We start from the raw sequence: 18450 nt of genomic DNA on the forward strand, positions 1-18450 counted from the left end.
GTCTTCCATTGGCTGACTATCACAGACAGGAGGCAGAGGCGAAGCACACAGCATCTCCACCAGTCTTTTGAAATGATATCTAGTAAGGTCAGGCCTCACCAGATCCAGGGGAGGGATGTTCTTAGGAGGTAGCTGGGGTGGGGGAGGAGGTGGATTTGAATTTTCTTCTTTGTGTGCCCGAAGAATCTTTGGAGTTTTCCTGTAAGATTAGCATTTTCTTCAGTAGCTTTGTGCACAGAGGCATGGTCGATGGATATGGCTGGGTTTCTGTGCCATCTTTCAGGGAAGAAGCCAGAAGACAAATTCAGTTTGTTTTCCCTAGCCCATCATCTTTGCTAAACACACAAGGAAGAACACAAAGGAGGGAAATGTTAAGTGGGCCAGAATGTCGTAAAGTGGGTCACGAAGGAAATGAAGGCGTGTTTTTCTTCCTAGTCTCTAGAGAAAAAGCTGTTAAAATTAGACTTGCCACAGATAACAAGTGGTATAAACAGCTTCTCATTTTCTAGGAAAAATGCCTTTGCTATCAAGCAGTTTGATTACTGTATACACAACAGCTAAGAACTTGGGTGTGTACTAGCCAAGAGATTTTTTTTTTTTTTCCGTTTTTGGAGAGAGGATATCTCTGTATTCATCCAGATTAGATCCTTAGTGCAGTAAGCACAGGCAAATGATTTTTAGAAGCTGCATTTTCTTTTTTTAAAACAGATCAATTTTTGATTTGTAATGAGTGGGTATGTATCTGTGTGAATGTCTGCACATGTGTGAATGCATGTCTGTACAGACATCTATGACACCCTTATTACTATTCCTTTTCATATTCTCTCTCTCTCTGTCTCTCTGTCTCTCTGTCTCTGTCTCTGTCTCTGACTCTCTCTCTCTCTCTCTCTCTCTGTGTGTGTGTGTGTGTGTGTGTGTGTGTGTGTGTGTGTGTGTGTGTGTAGGCCTGAGGTCAACCTTGGGTGTTCTTCCTCAGGCTCTGTCTACCATTTTTTCCTTTTGTTCTTTTAGATAGTCTCTCTCATTGACCAGGAAGTTGTCAAGTAGGCTAGGCCACTGAGCCCCAGGTGTCTGTCAGTTTTTGTCTCCCCAGTACAAGCATTACAAGTCCAAGCCACTTCAGCTTCCTATTTTTTAAGACTGTGTGTGGGCTGGTTCTAGAGGTAGAATCAGGTCCTCATGTTTGTAAGGCATTTCTCCAGCCCATCACAGTCTCTAACCAGCACACATTTCTCTTTGTTTACACTAATTCACTTTATAGCTGTTAATGACATGCTGCCTTTCCCAAGAATGTTTCCATTTGTCTTGTATTCAAATATTAGAAAGCACCTTATTTTGCCTTGTTTTTGTCTGTATTCTGGAACTTACACTAATATACTAAAGGTAGGCTCAGGTGTTGTGTTGTGAGCATGTTGATTCTGTTGATCTTTCTGGAACTATAATGTCAGTACCCATATCCATCCACTTGTTACCATCCTTCACACACAGAAATAAAGTTCTACCTGATTTTAATGAAGTCCAAGAATGACAATTCTGTAAAGTCCTGTGTAGGTCTGAAGCTGCCCGTTCACTTTCTTATCAACCTGAAAATTCCCTTCACCCTTTCCAGGAAGCTTGACAGATGGTTGGATGAGAAAAGAACTCATTGACTCAAAGAGTATGACAAGAGGCTACAGAAACATTCAGAATAATGTAGTTAGCACCAACAGTATATTCCACATAAGTGGATGGTCAGGAAACAGCAAACTGAGAGAAGGCTTTTCCCTAATCTGTATTTATTTCTGATCCTTACCACACTTCCCAAGAACTGAGGAAGGTAATTTTACCAGGATTTCCTCACATACCTAAAGGGGGGTGGCTGACATTTAAGTTTCTCTGATGGAGCTTCAGAGAGGCAGTGACTTGAAGATCATTCAGAGCTGAGAGACCCATGGAGGTACGAGAGTGAGATGAGACAGTTTATGGGACTAAGTTCCAGGCTCCTAGATGAGTGTGCAGTAACCATGTCAACTGCTTAGGCCACCACAGAGATCTATGATAGACGCAGATATGCCTTGGGGGTCTAATGGTGAGCATAACCAAGTGAGGCATAGCTCAGGCAGAAGCAGGCTTTCTCTGGAGCGATTTCTCCTGGGTTCCTACAGTCACGAGTAGCAGAAGAATGGCCCCTGTGATGGTTAGTATTAACTCTCAACTTGACATGGTCGAGATGAGAGGCAGGGCTTATGTGTGAAGGGTTATCTTGATGGCATTAGTTGAGGCTAGAAGTACTATCACTACTAGTATTTACCACTACTAGTCACTGGCCGAGGGATCTTGGATTGGGTTAAGGGTGAAGAAGTGAGCTGAGCCCTAGCAGACATACATTAATTCACTGCTCTCTGGTCTTGACTGTGGATGTAACATGACTAGATGCTTCAGATTCATGCCACCTTGACTTCACCTCGGCGATAGATTATAACCCGGGATTGTGGATCCAATAAACCTACTCTTCCTTAAGTTGTTTTGGTCAGGGTATTTTATTACAGCAACAGGAAAGGAAACTAAGACAGTCCCTGGAGGGCAATGTGTCTTTTGGTGACAGGTCTTTAAAGTGAGGACCTGATCCACTATGGGAAGTCAGGTGGTCTTCGCTTCTTGTAACTAAGAAATTGTGCCAGTTTTACATGTTAGCTTTTAAAAGATATTTGCTTCCCAGAGACATTTCTTTGTTTAAAAAAAAAAAAAAGAGCTATGAGTCATCTTGTTTTAGAACTGGGAGATAAAATTCACTCCTGCTATAATTAAGCAATAATTATTATTCTTTCCTCTGAGGGAGGGCTCAGGGAGATAAACAACTCCCAGATAAATAAGGCTTAGAGACTGTGGGCCAAGGCTTCTATTGATTCTCAGTATATTTATCTCTCTCTCTTATTCCCCAATAAAAAAACCAATGATAGTAATTATTTTTAAGAATGACTCCTTTTTTAATCATTTAAAATTGCTATTTTATATTCCACTCAAATAATGAGAGCTCTTATGTACACTGTGGGGAGGACAAATATGGATGAGAGACTAAGGAAACCTATTTACATTTGGGCAGCATCTCTAAAATGAGCTGACTTTGAACTTGATATACAACAGGGTTGAAAAAGCCTGCCTAGAGTATGGAGACCTGGATAGTTCATCTCATTATCTGAATATAAATTTGGATGGAAAGTCACTTAATTTATTGGTATTTTGTTACCATTTCACAAAAAGTCTATGGTTCCTAGTATATGAATACCTCGCCATCTTTATCTCACATATCTAATGCTGATGCCAAATACCAACTGCTCCAAAACATGTAGGCTTGTGGCTTTGAGACTAAAAGCACTCAACAAAGGCATTATCAAACTCTGTCATTTTTACATTTTCCTCTTTCCTTTAATAGGAAAAAAATCAATCCAACCCCGAAATTCTGTTTTTTAAGAGATTTGGAATTAATGTATTAATTAATTAATACATGGTTAAAGAGAGTGGAGGTGGGGATCATGTACAGCCAAGAGCAGCTCTGGAGTTTTGAAGATTTTACATAGCATCTCCCAGCTCTTCCACAAATGCCGGGATAAAAAGGAGCTATGTAGTGTTTAGATAAATAACGATGATGATGATGATGATGATGATGATGATGATGATGATGATGATTATGAGTATGAAGTAAACCAGTAACCCCTCCATCAGAGAGCAAAGTAGGTTGATCAGGTCACAGTGATCAAACACATGATCTGGAGAGTTAATCTATAATTCCTCCTTGTTTAGAGATACTACCAGGATATCTCTTGATTATCCTGTAAAATAGGCAGTAAAATGAGATACTTTAGAGCAAGTGACAAGCATATTATCTGGAATACAAATTATAATCATCACATTGCTTAAAGTGGTGGCTCTAGAAATTTTTGAGAGGGCCCATTGCTGACTTAAGGGCCTTGATGAGTCTACCCATGCAAGTATTTCCTGGTTTTGTATTTCCCAGTGTTTCCCCCGATTTTGCTCCATTTCCCCCCTATTTCTATTCTGTGAGAACCAGGCATCCTGTACTCTTCCTACTCCTCCTTTGCCTACATGTCCATCCAGCCCTACAGGTACCCTTGATGAATGCCAACTCCTGCTGAGTAAATGTGTGCTCAGTAACTCCAGAGAAGCCATAGTCTATGCAGTGTGATCTGAGTGAGGTCAGACCCATCTAACCCTGAAGTGGTTGCAAAATAACCCTATGTCCCCCAGGACTCTGCTATGGACTGAATGTGGTGTCCTTCCTCGTAGACAAGGGGATGGAGTCTTGTGAGACAGTTGTATCAGGAGATTGGAGGCTAGTGCTGGGGTTAATGTCTGCAGGAGAAGAAAATCAGAGCTGGCCCTAACTGTCTGCCTTCTGCCGTGTGTAAAACAGCACAAATTTCACTGGCAACCAGAAAGTGGCCCTCACCAGAACCTGGGCTTCTCAGGCTCTAGAACTGTGAGACACTTCAATATTTAAATCTCCCAGTTCATTCCCCGATAGGCCAGTCTGAACTGGTTAAGATAGACATAAAATCTACAGCACTTCTTAAAATGCAAAAGTTCTCATTTCCTGTGGACTCATCTGTGCTCCTGAACAACTACAAAATGACAACCCCTGTGTCTCCCCAGATTTCTCATTCGTAATCTGGGGTACCCTTTTCACATCCTTAGAGAATGAGAAGACAATAACAAAACAATAGAAACCAAAGATCCCTAGGAAACTCACAAAATGTTTATAAAAAAAAAAAAAAAGAAACCCTAAAAAAATGTACCAGCAACACCAACCCTGCAAAATCCTGACTGTACAAAAACAAAACTTTATCCACAGTGAGAGGGAAGCTGGGGCCACCTAAGTGATAATTCACTGGAGTTGATCTTATTAACCAAAGAGTTGAAAAATTTTACAATATTTTAATAAAGTCTTGGCTTTATACCTCAGCAGGAACAGCCATATGTCAAAATCATTTGAAAAATAATCACTCATTGCTTTTTGACAGACAAATCTTTGTCTGTACAGGCTGCTTAGGTAGTATATATTTTCACAATAGTTGTCAGGCAGAGCATAGATTTTTAAGACAATTCGTTTATTGGACAATGCCCAGCACAGTGTTTTCTACCATACAAATTTTAAAAAGCTGTCTTGATAAAAAACAAAACATATTATTTGTTTGTTGCAAACAGTTTCTTAGCCTGTGCATCTAGGCTATTCACTGGAAGTCAGATCACAGCTTCACTAAGGGAGCAAAGGACAGGCATTGATTGACAGAGGCTGGTCTTGAACTCTGGATTCTCCTGCCATTACCTCCCAAGTTCTGGGATTACAGGTGAGCTCCATCATGCTTGGTTTATGCAGCCCTCGATTGGTCCAAGGGCTTTGTGCATGCCAGGCAAGTATTTGACCAAGTGATCTACATCCCAGGCTCCATTAGCATGACTCTAAAACCCAACAACTGTCTGATAGTGTGTGGTTTTTCTGCTCCTGAGCTCTCTATGGGCTTTGAAGGAACTTCTGCATCACTTGTTTTCTGGATGTGCCTTACCTTTATACTCTCTCTTTACCTAAACCAAAGGAAATAAGGATCCTGGGTGTACTGGTGTAGAGCTCACAGTTTCAATTATAACAGCTGAGGTTTATTCAGCATGTTCTATGGGCTAGCATGATAGTTGATATTGGTTGTCAACTTGACAGTGTCTAGAATCACCTAGAAGACAGGGCCACTGGGTATGGCTGTGAGGGATTAGTTAGACAGAACAGAGTAGTGAAGATCCACTTTAACTATGAGAAGCAACGTCCCTTGGCTGGGGTCCCTGGCTGAATAAAAAGTAGAAAGGGAGTTGAATGCAAGTGTGTATTATTTTCTGCTTCCTAACTGCAGACGGAATGTGACCAGGAGCCTCATGTTCTTGCCATGGTATGTCTTCCTCACCATGATGCAAGCCAAAATAAACCCTTCCTTTCTGAAGTTTCTTCTGTTAGGTATTCTGTTGTAGCAGAGAGTGAAGTAACTGAAATAGCCAGCATCCTCACCAGGATCCCTGCACTTAAATGTGATAGAAACCCAGCCCGGTGATGCAGGCATAAAGAGCAAGTCATCTGGGGACTTGTTCTTTTCCAGGTGGTAACCAGCAGCGACCTCTTTCCTGACATCTTTCCAGTTTTAAAGATGCAGGTCACATTGCGAGAAAGCCCTCAGTTGTGGAGAAACCCAGGAAAGAGGCAACTTCCTCATGCTGGAGTTTCAATAATACTATAATGAGAACTTGACAGGGTCAGGTGTCCAGCTAGATGACCAGTGCTATGGTGAGGAAGTTCAAATGTTGTTTAAGTTAGGTTAGATCAGGGGTCAGTTTGAGGAAATCCGTCACTGAGGCCAGGGGACCATGCTAGATGACATATCTTCCTTTCTGACTCTAGCCAGAGACACATGCTTGGCAAGCCTAACTAACATTCACTCCTAACTAACTTGTTCCTCTCCAAATCTGTCAAGGGAAAGCTCTCATCATCTCACTTTTACAGATGAGGCTGAAAACTCAAGTGGCAATGAGACCAGACATGAAGTCTCACAAGTTCTATTTATCTGGTTCTCTCAAGTCCTAAGTCCCGTTTTCTGGTTAATTTTGTTCTTGTTTCTCATGTTTCCATCCCATACATATCTCTTTCCCCCTTGGATACCAATGGCACTAAGTTTACATTTTCAGTCATGATTTTATTGCAAGCATGCTTTCTCGTGTTTAGAAACTGTCCCGCACTCCGTCCCCCAACCCTGCCCCTAGCAAGCATCTAGTCTCTGCCCTTCCAGGAACGTTTGGCATGACCGTCTTTGTGAATCGTCTGGATGTGATTAAAGGTTAACACCATGACTCTGCATTCCTTGGTCCCTACATACTCATGTTTTTAAGGGGCATATGTGCATTTGTGTCTATGTATATATGCTCATGTAGATTTATTATGCTTAGAATATTGATGCAGTACAGCTACTTGCAATTTAAATGGTTTTTAAGTATCTTATTTTTATTGCATGGCTTTGAGAATGATTACCATCAAGTCTTTTCCTTAATTTTTACAATTACAGGAAAGGCCTGGCACTGATATTCAAACAGTCACCACTACTTATTCTGAATTCAAGTAAATGAGATCTAGGCCAGGGATAAGAAGTCTAACATTATAAAAAGCTATTGAAAGGCTTTTATAAATACTAGAGCAAAGTGAGAAAACTGGGGAAAGTTTTCATGTTAAGTTTCAGAGAAATTAAAATATTAAAGGTATATTTGTTAAAAAGTTAAAAAGCAGAAAATGCATGCTTCTTATTGGCCCATGAGTCATTTGGGGATGTCCTTTTGTTTTTAAATCTAAAAAGCAAATGTTTTAAATAGACTAGGGAAAATTAATGGTGAGGAAAAAAATACAGTAAGCATTGTTGGTTTTAAGTTCTTAGCTTGGGACATTCACTGGGGCTCAAGATTATTCCTTGTAAAGCGGTAGAGATTGGGTTGGACAAGTTCTCAGTCTTTCTACAGTTACAGTCTTTAGCATGACTTTCATTTCATTCTGCAATCGGAATCTTATATCTAATGTGAATACTACATTTACACTTTGTCTAGGCAAATGTTATTTTAATCAAATGTGAGCCATGTTTTTAATTCCATTTAAAAATGATAATAGTAGCTTGTATTTTCACATGGATGGATCATGAAAAGGAGAAGACCTTGTATGAGTAAGGGAAACTTAATGGACTTCACAGTTTGTGATAATAATTAGGAGCTGGTTATCTTAACACATGAAACCACATTCCTTGATTTATTCTGCCAAGAGATACCTGTCTGTGCACAAGGTGATGGCCTACCTCCTTGGTTTTGTTTTCTAAGAACATTTCCATATCTCATACAGATTTAATACAAGGTTGAAGTGTAGATGTAACCAACCGTCTTATTAAATAAGAAACACAGAAACAATGTAAAAGAGAAAGCCGAGAGGTCAGAGCTCAGAGCTAAAATCTCACCCTTCCTCCTGCTGTCCCAGCTTCGCGAAAGAGAGCTACTTCCTGTCTGTAAATCGATTTTCCAGTCATTCTGCCTTCTCATTGGTTGTAAACCCAAACACGTGACTGCCTCGTCACTGTCTGAATGTACAGCCTCCTAGGTCTTAAAGGCATATGTCTCCAATGCTGGCTGTATCCCTGAACACATAGAGATCTATGGGATTAAAGGCGTGTGCCACCACCGCCACACTCTGTCTATGGCTCTAATAGCTCTGACCCCCGGGTAACTTTATTTATTAACATACAATCAAAATCACATTTCAGTACAATTAGAATACCACCACATTGAAGAGTTTCACTATTCTTGGAAAAGCACCTCATGAAACCCAATCTCACAAGCTATATTTAGGTCTTCACAGGGCTGGTGTAGTTCTTCATATATAAGGTGTTCCAATAATATCAAATCAATGATATCCCTGATCATGCTAGAGTAAGTTTTGCAACATACAAGTTGGCATGAAAATAGAGGCTCATATTCTATATGATGAAATATGTATAAATCATAGATCATATCAATGAACTGTGAAAGTGAGTACAGTCTTATATGTTCTTCGATATTATTGCTTCAGAACCTAGAAAGACAGGATGGAGTTTGGAACCTTGAACAGTTAAGACTGTGTCTTCTCTGTCTTTCTGATAGGTCCATGTCCTACAAGGTAAGGGGACTTCTGTGGGCACAAGTAAATGTCTCAAACTGAGTTTCAACTAAAGCCTGGCCACAGTGTCCCTTAAGGCATCTTGGGTTCAATAATGTCTGCCACAGTGATTCAAACCACCTTTCAAAAGGATTGGTCTAGGAATGGCCTCACACCAGGGTTTCTGTTGGTTGTAAACTTTAAGTTAGATGTCTCCTTTGGCTTTTATGGAGGATGTGGCTAGATGTGGACTTGCATGGCAGGAGAGGCAGCTCTCTTTTTTTTGTTTTGTTTTTTTTTGGTTTTTTCGAGACAGGGTTTCTCTGTGTAGCTTTGCACCTTTCCTGGAACTCACTTGGTAGCCCAGGCTGGCCTCGAACTCACAGAGATCCGCCTGCCTCTGCCTCCCGAGTGCTGGGATTAAAGGCGTGCGCCACCGCCGCCCGGCAAGGCAGCTCTCTTTTAGTTCATACTCTTTCAGTCATCACAGAAAACCAAGAACATTCTAACCAAGAAGCCTAAAGGATAACTTGTTTCAAGTTCACCAGGGAAGACTCAACTGTAAAGGACTTGGTCTTGGGACCAAGAACAGGAGATTGTCTCTGGTTTCTTAATTATTGTGCTAAATTTGCCCCATCCTCAGAAGTTAGTTGTGATCCACATGCCTGTCCTGTGTGGGTGGCCAAAGGTATCTTTTTCTTCCTCAGCTAAATTTTAAGGCCTATGACAGGGAGTTGGCTCGTAGGTCAGTTTGTTTGTCCTCAATAAATCATGACAAATTGAATGACCCATAAAATTTGTAGCTTCGTTCTGAAATTCTGCATTCATACATTTATGCAGAATAAAGAAATGGGGTAACTATTAGCTTCCTGAACCAGGAAGGGTGGACAGATGGAGGCTAGGCTTACGTGAAAACAGAAGGAGTGAAGTATGCACGTGGCTGGCCTATTAATACATATTTTAAAGACTATTTCTTCCCGATGAAATGTCTAACTGTGGAATGAGACAATACATCAGCACACTTGAATGACAGCAGAGTGAAGGCTCTGGCAGCCTTGCAGATTTGGGTGTGGCTTTGCAGTCATTTGAATTTTCCTGGTCTACCAGGAACTTCTCTCTACTCTACAGTTTTGTTTCATAAAATGAGACTAATGACTCGCCTGGCACTAGTGGTTTGTTTTTAGTAAATGAAAACTACTTGTCTGAGACCCAGAAGCCAGTTTAGGTTGTATAAAAACATGCACAGTTAATAATGGCACATAGTGCATAGTGTAATAACAAGAATACACAATGGGCATTCGATGGACTCCACGTAGTCCTGTGGGGCAGGCTTAGGGCCCCTGTTTTATAGCACTGGCTGATTCCTGAGGCCCAGCAAAAATTCTTCAAGTACAGAGGGTGAGCAGGTACTGATGAGAGAACAGTCCAGACCAAGACCCATCGAGAAGGGCACAGAGGATGGAGTCAGAGGTCAAGGCAACAATCAGCAAAATTTGTGAATTCCAGGTTATAAATGTCTGTAGATAATCAAACTTGTGAGACAATTAACCCCTCAGTTACAATATGTGAATATCTAATTTGCCCAAAACACATTGAAGCATTTAGTTCTTCATACAATATCTTCAACTAGAAACATCCATACTGGAATTCAGACCTTCCCAGTTTTCCAAATCATCTTTCATCATCACATTTGAATATTTCTATACTGTGTCTTTAGGTGAGCTAACCATTAATTTAATTCTACAGATTAAGAAACTTGGGCCTAGAAATATTAGTGATTTTCTCTAACAGCATGTGAAGTAGACCTAAGATTGGATTGAGATTCTGAGTAGAGAGCTTATGTATTCTTGTTCCTTCCTTGTCTCTCTCTCTCCATCTCTGCATCTGCCTCCTCCTCCTTTTTGAGTCCGACTTTTACGTTAAACCTCTGATCCTCCTGCCTCTACCCCCAGAGCTCTAGTATTAAAAGTGTCACCATGCCCAGTTTATGTGGTATTGGAGTTCGAATCCAGGGCTTCAAGCATTCTAGCATTCTAGGCAAGCTATATTCCCAGCTGAACTCTATTCCCAGCCCCCTGCAGCTGCCTTTGTACCAAGGGTCAGCAAACTTCTTCTGTTGAAGACAAGATTGTTCACATTTTAGGTTTGTGGACCACGTGGTCTCTGTCATGACTCACCTCTCTGACTGTGGTGTGACAGCAGGCATAGACAATATAAAGATGCAAAGGAAGCAAATGACAACTTCCTTTAGTTGCACTGGGCTCAGTGATTATTGTGGCCAGTCCCTTTTCTAGAACTCTCCATGGCTTTGTTTCTTTAGTAAACAATAGAGAGTTTCAAAATCAGTACATTTTATTTATCTCCTTCCAAGGCTGGACACTGAAGTGAGCCCTTCTTCTCTTCTTCGTATCTCTGCAATCCTGTTAGGCTGTTACCCAGTGCTCCCTCGCTCTGTTATCTCTGTAGCTCCTGCAATACTGGCTTCCCAGGGAAAACAGAGAAGTATCGAAGTTAACTCTTTCTCCTGCAGTACCACTGACTTAGGTTGGCTGTAACATTTTGTGAAACACGTTTAGCTGCAGTGAATTTTGAATACATTACAGTATTTCCAGAGAACAAGGCTGTGGGGTGGGGGTTGTAGAAAGGTCAGCTCTCATGGGGTTAACTCATGTATGCACTTCAATTCTGGTTTTTCCCCTATCTTAGGGTCCAAGCTATTTTCTCCTACTTTGGCCTTTTGTTGCATCCTTTGTCATGGATGAATTCCACTTTTCCTTGAGAAAAACACTCCTGGGTGTTGTCTTAGCTTCATCTAGGACTTGCTGTAGCAAATGCACCTCAGGTCTGGGAGTGATACATGCCAGGCCTTTGTTCTTGGCTCTTCACTGCTCTCAGTGTCTCATTCGGTAGTGAATTCTCTGCATCTAATTCTCTACAAGATTCTCTGCATTGTGTCTAGGAGTTGTTATCACTGATGCACATCACCCATATTCTTTCTCGGAATGCTTTCTCCTTCTCAATAGTGTTCTCATCATCCAGTGTTCTCATCACCTCAAAACCCCAGTCACAGAGCTAGCAGTAGTTTGTTACATCACTGTTCTTTCAAATTCCACTGTTGGTCCTTTGCCATAGGACACAGAGTAAATGCAGTCAAGGCCTTTCAGACTGGCCTTACGTTCCCTCCCTTACATCTCTCATCACTAAATGAAACATCACACTCCACACACAGGTATGTACACACACCTGCATATGCACACACATTCTTGCATGAATTCACATACATATGAACACACATATATACACACGTTCACCTCATTTAGATACCAGATTGGCCTAGGATATAAGAACCACAGCACATGGTATTTAAATGGAAATGGGTTGCATAAATGACCCACACAGATATTAGCCATGATGACCCTCATTAGATAATTCCTCAGTTCTGTTGTGATCGCCTAGAAACAAATTCTTCCCTATTATAAAATGGTTTTGTAATTGCTGTCTCTGGGATTTTACACAAAGCTAGCTACTGGGTTTGGTTTTCCCTCCTGCTTCCCTTCTTTCCTGGTTTTCTTACTCCATCCACCCTGCCTTCTCCCTTCCCTCTGCTTTTCCTTTCTTTACTCCATTACTTCTGAGTTTCTACAAGAGGCACAACACTGTGCTATGAGTTGTGAAAGACTCTTGGGAGTTGATACCTCAGGCCCAAGAGCAGAAAGATAGGGAAAGGACGGTTAGGGCAGCTGTGTATGTGCTAGAGTGTGAGTTAGAAATAAAGGAAAGAACGTGCTCACTGCCCCATGTGAGGCCCCTATTTCTACTGTTGGCTGCACGCCTTTCCCCACTTCTGTCTGAAATGCAACTCTTTCTCTAGGCTGCTGTTTCCAGCTTCTGTGTTCTGAGCTTCCCTCCTGAGCACATTCTTAATTTAATAACCTATGGGGAAGGATGTAAGTTAGAATCCAAACCTGAAACTTCCATAGGAAAATATATGTATGTTTCTAGACATAAACATACCAGGAGAGACTTTTCTCTTCTTTTTAAAATATAGTTAAGTTCCTTTATAAATCCATTGCTGGTAAGTAAATGTTCTCCTTAGTTTAATCAGTAATATTGGTTTAGTGACCATCTTTTTATAACATGCCATATCTGGTTCCTTTCACTGAAGACTGTGCATCAAGTTAAGTATTTATGAATTTCAAAGAGATTATTGATCAGACATTGGAACCTGTGATTTATATTTATACAAGCATTTATATATTTACAAGCTTCTAGTTGACAGTGTTCTCTCCATCCACTCACTACACCCATGACAAAAGACAGAGCAAAAAAATTATCAGTTCCTTTTTCACTGTTTGTTGTACTAACTGAATTTTTATACGAACATAGCTAGCATCTGTTTTAGCCATTCAGAATAATCACTGTTATGTATGTATAAGTGTCACATTTATGTTGCTACAGCACAGGACAATAGTGAACCGACCTGTTTATTGTCTTTCGAGTTTTCTACAAGAGACAGAGTTATCTGTTCCTCACTGAGATGCATTAGCTGCATTTCTTTCAGGTACCCTAGCAACAGTCAACATAATTTAATAATGGCTGATTGTCCTCAACAGCAGATGATGCTAATCTCTCTTGTTCACAGTCTCAAGGCCCTTGCCTTTCATGCACACTGTCCAGTATGATAAAATTGTATTCCTTCAATTAAAAATACCCTAAAATGCTCTGCAAGCAATCACATGTTCTGGGAAATTGTGTGTGGAGGGGGAGAGTGTGTGAATGTGAGTGTGTGTGTGTGTGTGTGTGTGTGTGTGTGTGTGTGTGTGTAGTGGGGAGGGGTGATTGCAAAGGAATGTTTCCATTATTACCTTATGCTGAAGAGCTTTGAGCCAAGGTTATTTATCTTCCACTTAGTTCCACCTTCCTCTTGGCTAAGAGCCTGCCTGGGGCTGGGAGAGCCAAGAGAGACTGGGGTGCAGATGAGGGTAGGGATGATTGAGTCCAGAGCACCTCTTGCTACCCCCACATACTGGAACACTAAACAGCAATTTAACCAGAATGACTTGAAATCCTTTCTAGAAGACTGTATTACTCTTTCTCATATGCAGGGGAAGAAGAGATGGCTAAGTGACTTGCCCAAGGTCAAAGAGATGACAAAAGAGATGGAAATGGACCTTAGAAAGTTCTGGCTTCCCACCTGTCCTCAAATAGAGGGTTCCAGAACAGATACAGCGAAGGCCTAGAGTCACAGGACTGGCTTTGGGCCTAGCTGTATACAGTAAGATGGTTGTTGACACTCTTGGCTTTGGGGCTTGGGTTTAGCTGTGCACAGGACAGTTATTGGCATACTCTGGTAGATTGGGTTTGCTGTGTACATTATAGCAGCTCCTGACACGCTCTGACACAGCAGATTGGCGCTAGCTGTATGCAGTAGGGCAGGTGGTGACACTCGCTGACATTCACTTTCCTTCTCTATTTTTTTTGTGTTATTTTTAAGATCAAACAGAACTGGGTTTTCTGGATTTGAAGTAGCAATACATATCTGTCATAGTTTCAGAAATGTCAAGCTCTTTGCTTTTGAAATGATGGTAATTTGGGCAGACCTCTACTGAAATTTAATTTTCTCCTGTGTTTGAAAGGGAAAATTTCAAATCAATGACAGTTTTAATTAAGGGAGGGAGAAAGCCATTTGTTTTGAACCTTGGCATCACCTCTTCAGAAGCAAGTGAATGCATTCAGAGAGGACGTCCCAGGGGGAGCTGCTTGGTATTCTATTGATCGTAGACTTTTACCCATTGGGCACATTTTTATTGAATCTCCATGGTATTCAAAGATAGGGCCAGGTTCTTCTGGAATGCAGAAATGAATAAATGCAAACCTTTTCCCTCTGTGCTCTTACAACCTATAAGCAAGGATCACAAACTTCTCAGCAGAACCCAAGGCAAAATTACACAACAGTGAAATAAGTCAAAAGGTGAGGACAGAGACAGTGCCTTTATGAAGACAGCACAGAGCCGTGGAGTCAGGAAGCGTGGATTTGAATGCTGAATTTGTCACGAGTAGAAACAGTACATTTCAGCTTTGTCATCTGCAAAGTAAAAGTGTATATTTGGTGTGCCCATCTTCATACAGAAAAAAAAAATCACGTATAAAAAGGCACTGGGGTCTGGTCACTAGGAACAATCTAGGTGGGGTGGCTTTTGAATGGAGCTTGGAATGTGAGATAAGTAACAGCAGTGAGAGGAACAATGAGAATGGGCAGGTAAATGGCGTCAGAGATCAGGGCCTGGCAACACACAGGGATAGGCAGCATGGCGGGTACAGGGTTCATTCATGCAGAGGAGCTCCCGAGGCTGCAGCAGGAGGGTAGGTGGTCTCCATCAGCATCTTAGCCATCTGCACATCCCCAGCTGGCCAGGCTCCAGTATTGGAAATGCATCACTTTTTAGTTCTTTTTAAATAATCCATGATTCTCATCTTTCAGTAATGCAGATTGTCCTCACATACCGAATGAGCAAGACCCCCCCACCCCAGATGTTTTATCACATGTAGTGTGGCTAGGATATTACAAAACCAATTCTCATGTCAGCTTCAAACCCAACCACAGGCAACTTTCCCAACACAATTGTAAGAAAACATTTATTAGCTTATATATTGACTTTCTGAAGTTTCTGACTCAATACTTTATTTCCTGTGTACCTTCTAGTATTTTCTTATCTCTGTGGATGAAGCACCCTGAGGAAATTAGCTGATGGCATTCTTGCTTCATCTCTGTCATATGTAAAGGGGCAAAGAAGTATATACACTTGGATTGCTTTTTGATGAGCAGGATTTTAACAGAATATTTAAAATGCATTAAAAAACAGTTTTCTGCTAGGCGGTAGTGGCTCAGGCCTTTAACCCCAACACTTGGGAGGCAGAGGCAGGTGGATCTCTGTGAGTTTGTTGTCAGCCTGGTCTATAAAGTGAGTTCCAGTACAACCAGAGAGGTTATACAGAGAAATCTTGTCTCAAAAAACAAAACAAAACAAAAAACAAACAAATTTCTATTATGGTTTTAAAATCTAAGGACTGCCATGCTTGAAATGCAGACAAAGTAGACAATTGCTTCAGACAGTAGACATAAATCCTTTTTGTGATCTAGCAATTCTGTTCCTAGCTGTCTATCCACCCCCCATGAAAACAGGCCCCTGCAAAGACGTGGGTATCTATGCACCAGCACACTCACTCTTCAGAAGAGTCCAAAATAGGAACAAAGTGTCTATCAACTTGTGAATACATAAACAAAATATGGCATGTCCACACAAAAGGATATTACTTAGCGGTTCAAAGAAACAATGATGCAGAGTACAAGGTACATAAATCTCAAAAACATTATGTTAAGTGAAAGAAGGCAAATACCAAAGACTACATATGGTATGGTTGTGTTCATGTGAAATTATAAGAGGAGGCACCTCTACAGAACTAGAAAGTCAGTTAATGGCTGCTCACAGCTACTGGAAAAATGGGAATGAGTCCCAGACACAAGATTTCATTTTGGAACAATAAAAATGTCCGATTTAGGTAGGCTGATAGACATACTGCTCCATATTTATTAGAAAACAAATTTTCTCATATATAAACTCTATTTCAATAAAATTGATAGAAAATGTCTGGAAATACAAGATATGCTTGAGGCAAAATTTGAGCATTAAACTTTAGCAATACATGTGAGTGAAGACCATAACTTAATATTTAACATATTAGAAAAGGAGAGTGCCACCTTTGATTGGGTTTGATGGAATTCTTTATGGGAAAGGTTTCCCAAGTGACTATGAAAGAACGCATTTGAGTTAGGTGATGAGAAATGGGGAATTTATTTAAGACTCTTTAATAATCTGATCCCAACTAAACTGCCTGTGGAAGTATCTTTCTATTTTCTGATGTTCATCTTAGTTTTATTACAACTCCACACTCACTGTTAAATACCGTTTGACATTTCCCACCTCATCTCAGAATATTTCCTTTAGGAAATCTCTTCATAACAGGGATGACTCGCAGCAAAGCAGAGAACATGGTGCGTAGATCAGTTTGTAGCAAATAAAATTAGACTTTGGATGCTTGACTAAGTTACTGGTACCATGTTGGGACCGAGTTAGCAATGCCTACATGATAATATTATGGATAGTAGGCTTTGCACAGGACAGAGGGCTGACTAATTAATTAGGGTTCAATCAAGAGTTTCCAAGACTAAGTAGAGGACTTAACAATTGATATGGATAATTTGGTTGTAAATGAGTTGTTGGCTCAGGCTTATTCGGCAACTCAGATCTTTCAGCAATGTGAGTACTGGTTTGAAAAGGGAAAGCTACATATCAATTAAAACATAAACTTTGGGGGGGGCGGGTGTAGGAATGTACCTCAATTCCTGGAGTACTTGCCTAGTATGTGATAATCTCTAGGTTCAGTTCCTGGAACTACATGAAAACCAAGCTTGGTATCTGTAATCCCAGTATGTTGGAGCCAAAGGCATGAGGATCAGAAGTTCATGGTTATCATATCATTGGCTATATAGCAAGTTTCAGGCCATTCTGGGCTATATGAGACCATGCTTAAAAAAAAAAGCCCTACTACCTCATTTTAATTTTGATCAAACATATTAAAGTTACATTACTCACTTGGGCTGACTTTAAACACTGGTTTTGAAAAGTTTCTTTGTGGTTCTCTTTGGTACTAACCTGAGGGGGCAGTGATTCTTTTGAGAAACACTACCTTTATCACTCTTTGGAGCCAAGTAACTGCTTTTTTTCTCCATGAATTTGGTGATTTTTTTCTGATAGTATTGATTTGAGAAGCAGCAATAAAAATATTTTTTTTTAGGAATACTGATTCTGAGTCTCTCTCTCTCTCTCTCTCTCTCTCTCTCTCTCTCTCTCTCTCTCTCGTGCGTGCGAGCGCGTAGGGAGCCTTTTTGCTGCTGATAAATGCATTCACTCTTGAGACTTTAATACCATGTCCATAATATTTTGTTTCTTGCTGTTATTGGGAAAAGTCCTGCTGTGAGGAGAGCATGGTGACATGTGGTTGCCTGACATCCACGTTATAACCTCAGCTCCTGGGAGCTAGTGTCCAAATGAAATGAAACTCCAAAGTCAGTATCAATAACCACAATACAGAAGCCCAACGATGTAATGTCTCTTCATTTTCCATATGAAATGGTGCATTTGATACTCTTCTATTCTGAAGGAAATTGAGGTTCATGGAACAATGGGGCTATTAATGCCACACAAATCACATTGATGTTGCAGGGATGGCTCCTACCACTTTAGCTGGAACTCATAAAATCCCAGAAGTCTTGGCCTTCACAGGACCAAAAGGTGAGAAGATACACATTAACCTCTTTCAGAGTGAAGGGAAGAAATGTTTTCCCCAATAACAGGGGTATAAACCAGCATCCACGCATACGCTCCATCACAGAGTCAGACCAGAAGTTAAGATTGACTGAAATAGCCTACAGCAGAGTCAGCTCTGGTGGAAATACACCACAGAGGTGACACTTGGGCCAACTGTCCAGTGGAGCATTTCTGTCTCCAGTTAAGATTTCAAAGCCACAGAAACAAGGGTCAGGTTGTTAAACGAAGCCATCAATTAGAAGGGTCAGTCTCAGGACTCTGTTAGCCCCAAACAGAATTAAATCTTGAAACACTCGAGGACACTCTATTGATTTAGTTTTGGAAAATTCTAGTAGTTTAGAGTCATGCTGAGAGACAACTTGTCAT

Source organism: Peromyscus maniculatus, chromosome 19 (genome assembly GCF_049852395.1).
Source record: "Peromyscus maniculatus bairdii isolate BWxNUB_F1_BW_parent chromosome 19, HU_Pman_BW_mat_3.1, whole genome shotgun sequence".
Lineage (NCBI taxonomy): Eukaryota > Metazoa > Chordata > Mammalia > Rodentia > Cricetidae > Peromyscus > Peromyscus maniculatus.